The following is a 12349-nucleotide window of genomic DNA, read 5'->3' as shown; positions in this document are numbered from 1 at the left end:
TCAGAGCAATTTGAGTTTTTCTAGTTTGTTACCATCATGCTGAGTGCTGCGGCAGGCAGGATGAGGACCTAAATTCAGGACTCCAAACAAAAGTGTAAAATGAAGGAAGCAGCTTATTGCGCTGTAGCAAAACCTAAGCTTTACAAACACAGAAAAGAAAACCTGGACGGGGACCTAAAAAAGAACTAGAAACGAGGGTATGGCTACGTCCACACGTACACGGGTATTTTTGAAAACGGAGATTTTCCGTTTTCGTTTTTAAAAAAAATCCCGTCCACACGTTAAAGCCAAAAACGAAGGAAAACGCTGCTAAGAACATGCCAAAGCAGCAGGTGGCGATATATTCCTAACCGTGTAGAAATGTTGGCCAATCAGAAGTCTATAAGCCTGGGTGGGAAAGAGTAAACAAAGATGGCGCATAGAAGCAGAACTGAGTCCTATGTGTGGAAGGACAGTAACTGTGTGTGTATATGTAAGCATTTAAACACTGCAGAGAGTAAAATTAACAGTAACGGTATTTTGTCTAAGTCCGCCATTGTAGAAATTCATTTCACCGAAACAATAACCTGGCGCACAGTGTGACGTCAAAAAAGGCGCACACCTTTGACGCTGCGTTTTCTCCGTTTTCCTCGTCCACACGTAAACGCAAAAACTGAGTTTTCAAAAATCCCCGTTTTCAGTGACCGAAAACGCCGTTTACGTGTGGACAAAAGGTGCAAACGTATAGAAAAATCTGCGTTTTCAAAAATACCCGGGTACGTGTGGACGTAGCTTAAACCAGAAACACAGAAAAACTCACACAGCAACAAGCAGAGGAACACAAAGGGCTTAAATACACAGAAGGGTAACGAGGTAAGTGGAAGCACACAGGGAACACAGCTGGGAGAGATCAAACATAACGAGACAGGGAATAAGCAAAACTGGATACCCTAAACGCAGGACAAGGAACTATCAAAATAAAACAGGAAACATGAGACGCGGGTTAGACACTGGGGGCGTCCAAATTCATGGGCTGCATCCTCCCGAGGCCGCATTTGTAGGCCGATTACGTCACAGCGATGCGCCGAAGGCTGCCCAAATTCGTAGACTCCTCCGAATGCAGCCGACAAATGCGTCCTCCTTTTCCCCGAATTTGAAGGATGGGTCGGGTGTGTCCTTCGTGGTCCACCATATGTGCGCCCCAGGGTGGCTGTGGCTACAACGTAGCTTGCCATCACCAGTGTGTGAATGTGTGCGTGAATGGGTGAATGACTGGATATGTAAAGCGCTTTGGGGTCCTTAGGGACTAGTAAAGCGCTATATAAATACAGGCCATTTACCATTTATTTACCATTCACCATATGCCAGAATTCATAGCGAGAACAGCGAACTCCCTGCACATCGTTTTCAGACTCCCGCGGTCTTTCGCTACTCAGGTTAAACATAACATATAAGTCACTTAGATAACTTAAAAATTTTATTGTTTGGCTTTTTTCAGTGTTTTATTTGTTCATGAGTAAATCAGTTTGGCTGAGATTAGGGCTGAATAAACGTGAAACGGAAAACTGATTAAACAGAAGTGTGAGATGATCAAGAATTTACGCCAGTGTCCTGTTATATTTTAGATAGCAAGGAGCAGACAGCTGAGTTTATTAAACTCCACCCAGACAGCTGGTGACGCAGGTATGAACGCTACACCGTCGAATTTCTCGCTTCTGGCCTACCCGGCCTTCGGAGGACCCGGCCCACTTAGACCACGAAGGCCGGGTCCTCAGGAGGATGCAGCCTATGAATTTGGACACACCCCCACTGGGACCAGGGAAGAAACAGACATCTATCTGTACATATATATATATATATATATATATATATATATATATATATACATATATGTGTGTGTGTGTGTGTGTGTGTGTGTGTGTATATATATATATAGATAGATAGATTATCATTATTATTATTTTTTTTATTTAGATTATTGTTGATTTATATTTTATTTTGCAGTACTTTGTTTTTTGAGCATTTTAATTATAGCTCTCATTTTACACTGTATTTGTGATTACATTGTATTCACATACACATTCTGAGTAGTGTCTTCAAATGTCCACTGGACTTCATTGATCCTGAGTGAACATGGAACCTCTGTCATCATCTTCTTCTTATGGCATGCACTGAATACACAGACATGCATATTTTCAAACAGCACAACAAAATGTAAATAGGGGAAATTACACAGCATGCACTCAAATGAGAGATTCATAACATAACATCAGTGACACAAGCGGACATTATCTTCGATGGATTCACTAATTATTAAGGTTGGAACAGTAATACATACTGTCTACATATACAGTATATTTTTTAAAGAAGGTCTTAGAATCAGAGTGCAGTCTTGGTTTTGCATGGATATAATAATCTGAAATCTTTTACTGGGGATCATGAGAGTTTTAGAGCATCCCCCTGTAACCATGGTTACTCACCGCCAATGTTCCCTCTAAGCTGCGCACGTGCGCAATTGCGCACTGCTGGCACGGTCTCTGCGCACAAAAAATCCGCGTTGCGCACAAAAAAAATCTAACCTGGATTGAAATTTAAAATTAAAACTTTAACAATTCTTTTTTGCAGTGTTAGTCAGTAAGTGACTGGCTGCTCCCGTATGGGATTAGAACGATGCCACCTTATCCCATACTCCAGCCAATAATGCGATTCACATTCGTATATACGCAGCCAATCAACGTCGTTGACAGGCTATGACAGCGTCCTTATTTGCCGACACTGGTGTTTTAGCTAGCAAATAATGATGGGATTTCCGGCTCTTTTTAGAGAACCGGCTCTTTCGGCTCGGCTCACTAAAAAGAGCCGGCTCTTTCGGCTCCCAACCGGCTCTTCAGGTTGTTTTGTTGCTTTAATTAATTAATTATTAACAATAATATAAAATTATGCACAAAAGGAATTACTAATGTAAAAAAAAAAGTGGTTTTATTTATATATGTTTATATATAAATGTATACGGTTGCCCCTAGAGACAAAGCACGTACAAACTCCAAAAAGCACGTACAAACTCCAAAACACATTTCTAGCGTTAACTGAACTTCCAAAACAGAGCTACCTAGATCACTTACATTACACAATTGAAAGCATATGTGAATGGCTTGTGTATTTATACACAAGCACTCATATATATTCAAATAATTTAAAAAAAATGTTCATTTACCTGTTACTACCACACACCAAATCCGGTCGTTCGTACTTGCTGGCTTGTGTAGCCACTAGGTAACAAAAGCTCAACACTGCGCCTAGCATCCTGGAGCACTTCTGTCGTGTTTTGTACGTGTTTTGGAGTTTTGTACGTGCTTCTGAGTTTGTACGTGCTTCGGGGTTTGTACGTGCTATGGAGGTTTTACGTGTTTTGTAGTCTGTACGTGCTTCAGGGTTTGTACGTGCTTCAGAGTTCGTACGTGTTTTGAAGTTTGCACGTGCTTTGTCTCTAGGGGCCACCGTAAATATACTTTTATTTATTCACTTCACATAAAATGTAATAAATAAATCATATAATACAAAAAACAACTATTCACATTTCAACTTTTAACTATTTAAATTTTCAGGTTTTTCCTTTTAAACAAATTTAAAGTGAAACAACACAAAACACAATTAAATATAAATTAAAATATGAAAACAGAAAGAACATGCATATTCTCTGTCATATGGGCCTGCATGAATAAACTTTCTGTATCATTTATCATCCGCAACTGAAAATAGTTGTGGATGATTACTGTACCTTTCTAATGTGATGTTGTTGTCCCTGGCTCTCTTTCTCTCTCTTTCCCTCTGTTCCTGTGCTACTGCAAGTGTAACTACCGCCCCTCCCCCCTCTGCCCAGCGCAAAGCACAAGGCTCGCGTGCGGATTGAAGCGGAAAAAAAAGTGCGAGAGAGAGGGTGAGAGAAAGAAAAAAAAACCCACGGCTCGCGATAAGGAGCCGGCTCGCGTCGTTCACGTCAAAGAGTCGGCTCTAAGAGCCATTTCGTTCGCGACCGACACATCACTACTAGCAAAGAGGCGCTCTGTGGGTTTTTGCAGCAGCTCTACCTGTACTAGATGCACCTGCTCCTTGTCGTTTTTATATCTGACTTTATGTCCTCTACAAGAGTTTCTGGGGTTTTTTTTGCTAGTTCTTCAAATGTTCAATAAAAACCTGTATGCTAATTCATAACGAAGAAAGCTTTGTAATGAAGACTGTTATTTCCAAAACACTGCCCACCCCGCGGTCCGCAGCGCTGTTGAAAAGGCTGTGGAAGTCCCTGTATTAAGCACGTAGACCTGTGACACAAAAATCACCAAACTCAGACGACCACAGACTGTTTTCCTTCGTGGTGATGAAGGGAAACGCTGGGTTGGCATGTAAAAGGGCATTTATTCCCTTCAAAGACCTGCAGTTCAAAAAAAAGCGCCCCTCCGACAGGCAAACCCATCTGTTCTCTGATTGGATTGTTACATTTGTGATTGACATGACATTGACCAATCAGATGAAAGGAAGAAAAATAGGGTCAAAATGCGTACTTGTAACTTGCAGGGTTTTTTTGGCTAAGTCCACACACAAATCTTTTTTACACATACAAATCTTTTTTACGCACACACAAATTCTTTTTACGCATACTAATCTTTTTTACGCACACACAAATTCTTTTTACACATACAAATCTTTTTTACACACACACAAATCTTTTTTACACATACAAATCTTTTTTACACACACACAAATTCTTTTTACACATACAAATCCTGATTTACAAGCACAAAACTGATTTACAAGTACAAAATATTTATGACCACATTTTGAGCCCATAGATTTACTCTGAGGTGTTTGACAAGGTTAATGATGTTGCCACAACCATACATGCCAACCCTCCCGATTTTTCCGGGAGAATCCCGAATTTCAGTGCCCTTCCCGAAAATCTCCCAGAGCCACCGTTCTCCCGAATTTCTCTCGATTTTCCACCCGGACAACAAAATTGAAAAACCATATCGCAGAATTCATAGCGCGGCCCAGCCAATTCTAGTTTCCAACAATGACGGCAGCTACTTAGTTTTAATATTACTCTTATTTCTCTTTCTGGGTCGCAAAAAAACTTTTAACATATTTTCAGGTGAGAATGTAGCTGTGGAAACTTCAAATATCTGAGCCGACCGACACATCGTTTTCAAACCCCCGCGGTCTTTCGCTACTCGGGTTAAACATGATATATAAGTCACTTTGATAACTTAAAAATGTTATTGTTTGGCTTTTTCAGTGTTTTATTTGTTCGTGGGTAAATCGGTTTGGCTGAGATTAAAGTTATTAGATTAGATTAAATTAAATGTAACTTTATTAATCCATCGGGTGGGTTCCTCCGGGGTTTTCACACAGCTGAATAAACGTCAAACAGAAAACTGATTAAACAGAAGTGTGAGACGGTCGAGAGTTTACGTCAGCGCCCGGTTATATTTTAGATAGCAAGGAGCAGACAGCAGCATTTCACTCCACCGAGGGAGCTCGTGAGGTACTACCCGGCTTTCTTTAGACCACGAAGGCCGGGTCCTCAGGTGGAACTGTAAAATGTATTTATCACCCCCCCACCCCAACAGCCCTTTTGAATATCTCCCTAATTCTGAGGTCTCAAGGTTGGCAAGTATGGCCACAACACCTCACTCTTGGAGCACTTTTTTGCTACATGTATCGCAAACCACGTCTCAGCTGTTTGTGGAGGTAAAATACGTCTGCACATGACTCCAATTACGCTCAGCCATTGTTGTGAGTGCGCACGACAGCGGCTGCGAGACATTTATACAGCCGTATTTCGCACATAACTATGAAAGGCGGAAGAGGAAGTAGTTCCTTTGAATGTAGACAATCCGAATGTTATAGTTTCTTTCCACTGTGTTCCTGTTAATGATAAACTACAAATTTACCCTAAATTACTAAAATATCGATATTTTAATGTGAGAATCGATTCTAGAACATAAATGATTGGTATCGGAGGAATCGATATTTCAGGATCGATCCGCACATCACTACCAAAAATGTACCATGTCGACCAATCAAAAAATGGTATGGCAAAGTGGCATCTAGTGGTTAAGAAACGGGGGGAAGTTTTAGGAGTGACGGCAGTTTTGAGATGTGAGAGATTTGAGACGTTTAGCGCAAATCTTGTGTAGATAGTGTGTAGTGTAGTCAATAGTTTTGTTGTGTGTGTCAGAACAATGAGGCGACTGCTGAATAGGGATGGGTATCGTTTAGGTTTTATCCGATACCGGTGCCAAACCGGTACTTTTGAAACGGTGCCGGTGCTTAAACGGTGCTCAAACCGGTGCTTAAAGAATGGAGAACACAAAATTGGTCCAAAAACCTCTCATGTTCAGCTGTTTTTTTTGTAAAAAAATAACAATGTAAGCCTTTTCTTCAGCTATAGGGCATATATGGTATCACTCTTGGCTGGAAGCAGTGCTTAATCAATGGAAAAAACACAAACTTTGTCCAAAAACCTCTCATGTTTAGCTGTTTTCCACTTTTTCTTTGGTCATTTTAGCCTTTTTGGCCAGGGTGAAGGGAGTATCTGCCATCAAACAAGAAGACAGCCGCATGTAACTACGACGGTGTTTGCTAGTTACATGCATTATTGTAATAATGTGGTTAGCGTACTCAACGTAAATTACACACGAACAGCATTAAGCTACTCACACAGAGAAGAACGGCTGCTGCTGCCATCATCATCCTCATCATTTCTGCTACACTGGCAGGGCTAGCGGCCAGGACTTTACTCTTCGGGTTTTTGGGGGATGTTGCTAACTCCGGGTCCGATAACAGGCACCACACCCGCAGTAGATGTGCTCGGTGTGAGGTCTCGCAGCAAGCTATCAAACACGGTGCATTTCTCGGCTTTAAAAAAAAACGCTATGCGTCGCCAGGTGTTTCATCGGATTCGAGGTGTTACCTCCTTTGCACAGTATCACAGTATCACCTTAAAGCACTTGTTGCAGGCTGCTGAGTTTGCATCTTTTGCTGTGAAGTACAGCCAGACTTTGACCGCTTCACCTTGGGCATTTTTAATCTGTAGCTCTGCTCTAAAAGAACGTACGTACCTGGCCCCGCCTACTATCCTCGGAAACGTAAAATGATTGGCTAGAATTGGCTCAGGAAAAAAAAAGCACCGAAATAAAGCACCGAAATGTGCGCTGCTTTTCGGTCTGGTTGTTGATGTCAGAACCGGTACCCATCCCTACTGCTGAATGTTACAGGTGTTACAGGAGTGATACATCTCCTGTTGTCAGGCCTGCCGGTATCAGGCTGTTGTTCTCCTTTATCTCATAGTGGACAGAAATTATTTTTTGGAGTGGCACAAATAATTTGTGTGGCATCAAATTTGATGCAGAACAGCTGATTGTTCTGTAAATAGTTTGACATGTTTATTTAAAAATGCCTTTGCTGCATTTAAAAAAAAAAGCTGCAAAAAGCTTTGTTGTTTGCCAAACTGAGTTACTTTTTTGAGGAGTAACTATATAATTAATTGCCCAACATTGGTCATTATTTACTGTATTTTGCAGACAGAGAGTTACTTCCAATAGTGTTAACATACTACACAGGCCAATGACTAGATTTTTTTTTAAATTGTCATTGTAAGTGGGCTAAAGCAGTTAATTAAAAGTAGTCTAACATAAATGTAAATGCTGTAATTTGATTATTTTAATAAACCATGTAACTTGGATGGATTAGATGCTGGCGTGACCACAGTGCACACGTCTGCTGTTGCTCACAGTGGTCCAAGGGATCGCTCAGGGAGTTTGTGTGTTCGCTCAGACACATGAAAAATTAGAGGGAACATTGCTCACCGCCACACATACACTATTTGAGAGGGAAAAAGAGAGCAACCATTCTGCAGCCTGACGTCACTCTGAGCAGCTGCATGATTTCATGTTTGCCCTGATCTTCCCAATAACTTAAAGAAATGTTGTCATTCTAGCTACAGGAGAAAATGGATGTGTGACAGCGTGTAAGAAGTGTCTGTAACAGGAAACACTTTGGAAGCACTGACAGCCTGTGATTCACCAACCTGAGTTTGTATCTGAGACAGGTGCCAACTGCTGAACCTTGTTGAGTTTGTCGGACCAATCAGCACAGGCGCTGATGTTAGGTTGGACCAGAGGTGTTGTCTTACTCGAGGGCTGCATCATTATAAACTGTTCCACCCTAAACCTGAAATCTGTGTGAGAAAGCTGACCTGTGCGACGTGCAGAACAACACAAAACATTGTTTACCATCAAATTGCAAACCGTCCCCTTTACTATGCTACTGTGCCACGTGCCTGTATGCGTGCATGCATTTTTAGTTTTAATAGCACATTGCAACATTCAAGCATTAATCTAACACAATGACTCCTTTATTTGTTACAGATTCAGCACAAGTCACTTGCTGCGTGCACACTGCTGAGAAAAAGAAGCTCATTTCAGTATATTGCTGCTTCGTTTCATGAAAACTGTGTCAGTGAGGAGCCAAGAATTTTAGGACAGAGCCAAAGTTCATCCATGCAAAGTATCAATTGTGCACTCTGATAACATCTCCTCCTCCTAAAAATAAACTCTCCAAGTTTTAACATTTTTTTCCTCATGCAATTTGCAGTAAATTCTGTGTCACAGACTTTTTAATTCTCATTTCTGTGACTCATTTAAATATTCTCCACCTAAAAGTGACATTTTTACAAATACATATGCTACAAAGCCGGCTGCCAAAATATTCCTTTTTAATAGCTTTCAGTCACAACACGAGCCTCTTTAATAAATCCAGCAGCTTTTTAAGGTCAAAAGAAGGAATTCAGCTGCTGCAGGTTTCACTAAATCTGGACCTACATGTTCCTTCTTGTTTACAATTCCAACCTTTGCACTGAAGCGATATTTTTCCACTGGCTGTTCTCATTTATATGACCTCTATAAAACAACGGGGTCAGAAAGCGCTGTGGTGAAGTACGATAAGAGTTTTGTGGTCCATCTTCTGCACATTGTCGTTACAACATAACAGATGTCACGCTGTAGAAGGAGAGACTAGTGTAAGGCTGTTCCAGTTCTCAGCACACTGCTTTTCTCTTTTCCTCTTTTAAGTCATTTGCAATGACCTCGATGAAAGGGAAGAGGTTAGGAATAGGAGATAGGAGAAACATTCAGAACGCACCCTCTGTCTCTGTGTTATGTTACCTCCCTTTTTAATTTGCTAGTATTTTTTGTCTTTCGTGTGTTGGATTTAGTTTTACTTCCTTTGTCTTGTGTGTTTTTTTTATTTACCCACCTGTTCCCCATTCCCCTAATCAGCCTTTGTGTATTTATTCCTTCAGTCCACAGTGTGTTGGTTTCTTCATGTTGTTTTCTCTGTAAGTTAAAGATGTGCTGTTTCCTTCTCATGGATTTCTACATTTGTGGAATTTGCCTTTGACCAAAAATAAAGGTTTGCTTTATCAGTGTGCCTGTGGTGTCTGCTTTTAGGTACTTTCTCCCAGCATATCATGACATGCTGATCTTCTCCATCTCAATTACTTTCCTTTCAGCTGATCTTTACTCTGCTTTCATTTCTTGCATCTTTCAGTTTGAATTGAACAGTTCAAGTTGCTGTTCCAGTCAAAACCAAATCAAACTTTAATAATATTACACAGTAGAAGAGCTGTAGCCATTAAGAAGTTGACTGTCAATTAAAAGTCCTTGCACAAAAGAGTGTGCTATTTTTTGGATTTTCTCAACAACAAAAAGCCCTTTTTATAATCCAAACTAAACAAACAAAAAAAACTTGCACAGTGAAGCAGAATTTGGGGCTTAGCAAGTTCAGGGTTAATGTAAGTGGGTTTTCACTGTCAGAAGGGTTTGTACTTCTTACCAAAATGCATCGTCATGGAAACATTTGCTGCTGACGTGTCCTTTTCTGGAACAAGTTATGCTCCAGATAAGAGAACAACTGGTGCAAAAGCAGAATTTGCTGACCAGCTCTTTGGAAAATATTTTCATGTTTCCTGGAATATCCCCCGGACCTCAGTGGATGGCTGGTAGGAGGGTCTAAAGTTTACAAAGCATTTAATGATTCTGTCTTTACCTGATGAGCATCAGTAAAAAATACAGATTCAAATTCAATCTGCCCCCCCCTCGCCCCGTTGTCTGCAGGTGATTTAAAAAGATTTTTATTGTCTTATGAGCCTAAATATCAGATCCGAAAACAGGGCACTACCAGGGAATTAGTGCTCTACTGAGTCATCAGTGTTATCAGCTGATATTGGCTATTTGATAATCAGTATCAGGATTTATGATGGCTGATAAGTGAACATTAAAAAAGTAAAGAAGCGAGAAGGCAGAGAGCATTGTTGCATTGATCTGAGCAAAGTAAGTAAATAAATAAATAAATAATTATTAACAATAATAAATACATTAAATTAAATAAAATGAATAAATAATGTATAACACATGTTGGGGAAATGTATTCATTGTGTCCCTGGAAGAAAAAAACAATCAAGATCAGAATATTGGGTTTTTCACCAATCGCCAGCTGATCTTCGTATCACGGTTAAAAATCTAAAATGAGTCGACCTCTACCAGGGATGTTGTAGCAACACTGTAGCCCAACTCCCTGATCAGTGTTTTCAAGAATCATACAATAATTTTAGGGTTTGAAATTTTTACATTTCAATTTGTGTGTCCACATTGCTTGTACATGTATTTCATTTAAAATCTAAAATCCATAAATGTCTAAATTTGAATAAAATGTAAGTAAATACATTTTGTTAGGTTTAAGCATATTTTACGTGGCACTGGGGATTTTCTTGAACAAGTGTTTTCACTCATACACGCAATCTCATAAATCCTAAACAATCCTAAATATTTAGAAGTAGAGTTTGGAATGTCAGCTCCTACTGTTTAACCCCACTAATGACATGGAGACAAAGAGAAATGCCTCTGCCTGGTTCCAAACGTCTTCACTTTTGCCCACATTTAAAAATTTGTTCAGCTCTTCAAAAATAAATAAATTAGATCTGTGGAACATTGAGTCTAATTTTTTCCAATGAATATCCAAAGCTTTCCAGGAAATAGGACAGTCAAGGTTCAAATACACATTTCACAACTTCTTTAAATACTTTGCCAGCAGAGACACAAGCAAGCAAGTTATCCAGTAACTCTGAGACAAACCTGAAGAAGATCTTGGAAGACTGTGCTTATGATTTCAGGAATACGCAACTTGTTCTTGGGAAAGTTTACCAAATAACTGAGTAAACCCACTTCCAGGAACATAGACCTCTATGAATTTCTATTTTAAAACGTGCAACTCCATCAGAAACTTTTCTGAATGCCAGGAATGGAGATCTTTACTCAAACCAAGAATTCTTGCCAAAAATCAAATCCTGTCTCAAGTGTTCAGCATTATGTAATAAACACTCAGAGCTCCTGGAGAGGTATTTCCCCAATAAAGTATTGGTTTTGCATAACCTCACTAAACCATAATGAACTAATTCAAGTATAATGTTGTATAACCTATTATGAAACATTTTTTAAAGCAAGGTCTTTGACTTATGACCTCCATTATATAATTTCTGGACTGCACTGTTGTATGTAGGACTGGTCACAATAATTTTAATACAATAATTTTAATAAGCAGTTTCTTCCTCACAAATATTCAGATGTTGTGAGCTAAACAGCTGCAACATGTTTAGGCTGGTAAACTCGAGTATGCTCTCTGATTTTGAGGATTTTTGGGGGGGAACTTATGTAGCATGTAGCATTGACCCACACGGACTATAGTGGGCGGCCAATGTGAACCCCAGTACTGCTTCATAAAAACAATGGGTGATGTCATGATGTCTATCTTTCATAAACAGTCTCTGGTTTCAGTGTTAATGTTCAACAGGTTCAGGTGACTGTGGAGTGATTTAAAGTGGTGCTCGGGATTTTATTTGAGTGAGACCATCAAGACCATCAAGATTACGGTCAGCCAGGAGCAGAGGCTTCACTTCCCCATTTCCTTCATTACATCAAAACAGCACCTTTCAATCCTGAGGTGGCCAAGCTGCTAGAGGTGAGCAAACAGCACTCTTAAACTCATACACTACCAGTTAAAAGTTGGGACACACCTTCTCATTTAATGGTTTTTCTTTATTTTCATGACTATTTACATTGTAGATTCTCAATGAAGGCATCAAAACTATGAATGAGCACATATGGAATTATGTAGTAAACAAAATATGTGAAATAACTCAAAACATGTTTTATATTTTAGATTCTTCCAAATAGCTGCCCTGTGCTTTGGTTACTGCTTTGCTCACTCTTGGCATTCTTTTGATGAGCTTCATGAGGTCGTCGCCTGAAATGGTTTT

This window comes from Pelmatolapia mariae, linkage group LG7, assembly GCF_036321145.2.
Source record: "Pelmatolapia mariae isolate MD_Pm_ZW linkage group LG7, Pm_UMD_F_2, whole genome shotgun sequence".
Classification (NCBI taxonomy): domain Eukaryota; kingdom Metazoa; phylum Chordata; class Actinopteri; order Cichliformes; family Cichlidae; genus Pelmatolapia; species Pelmatolapia mariae.
Note: the sequence above shows the minus strand (reverse complement) of the source record.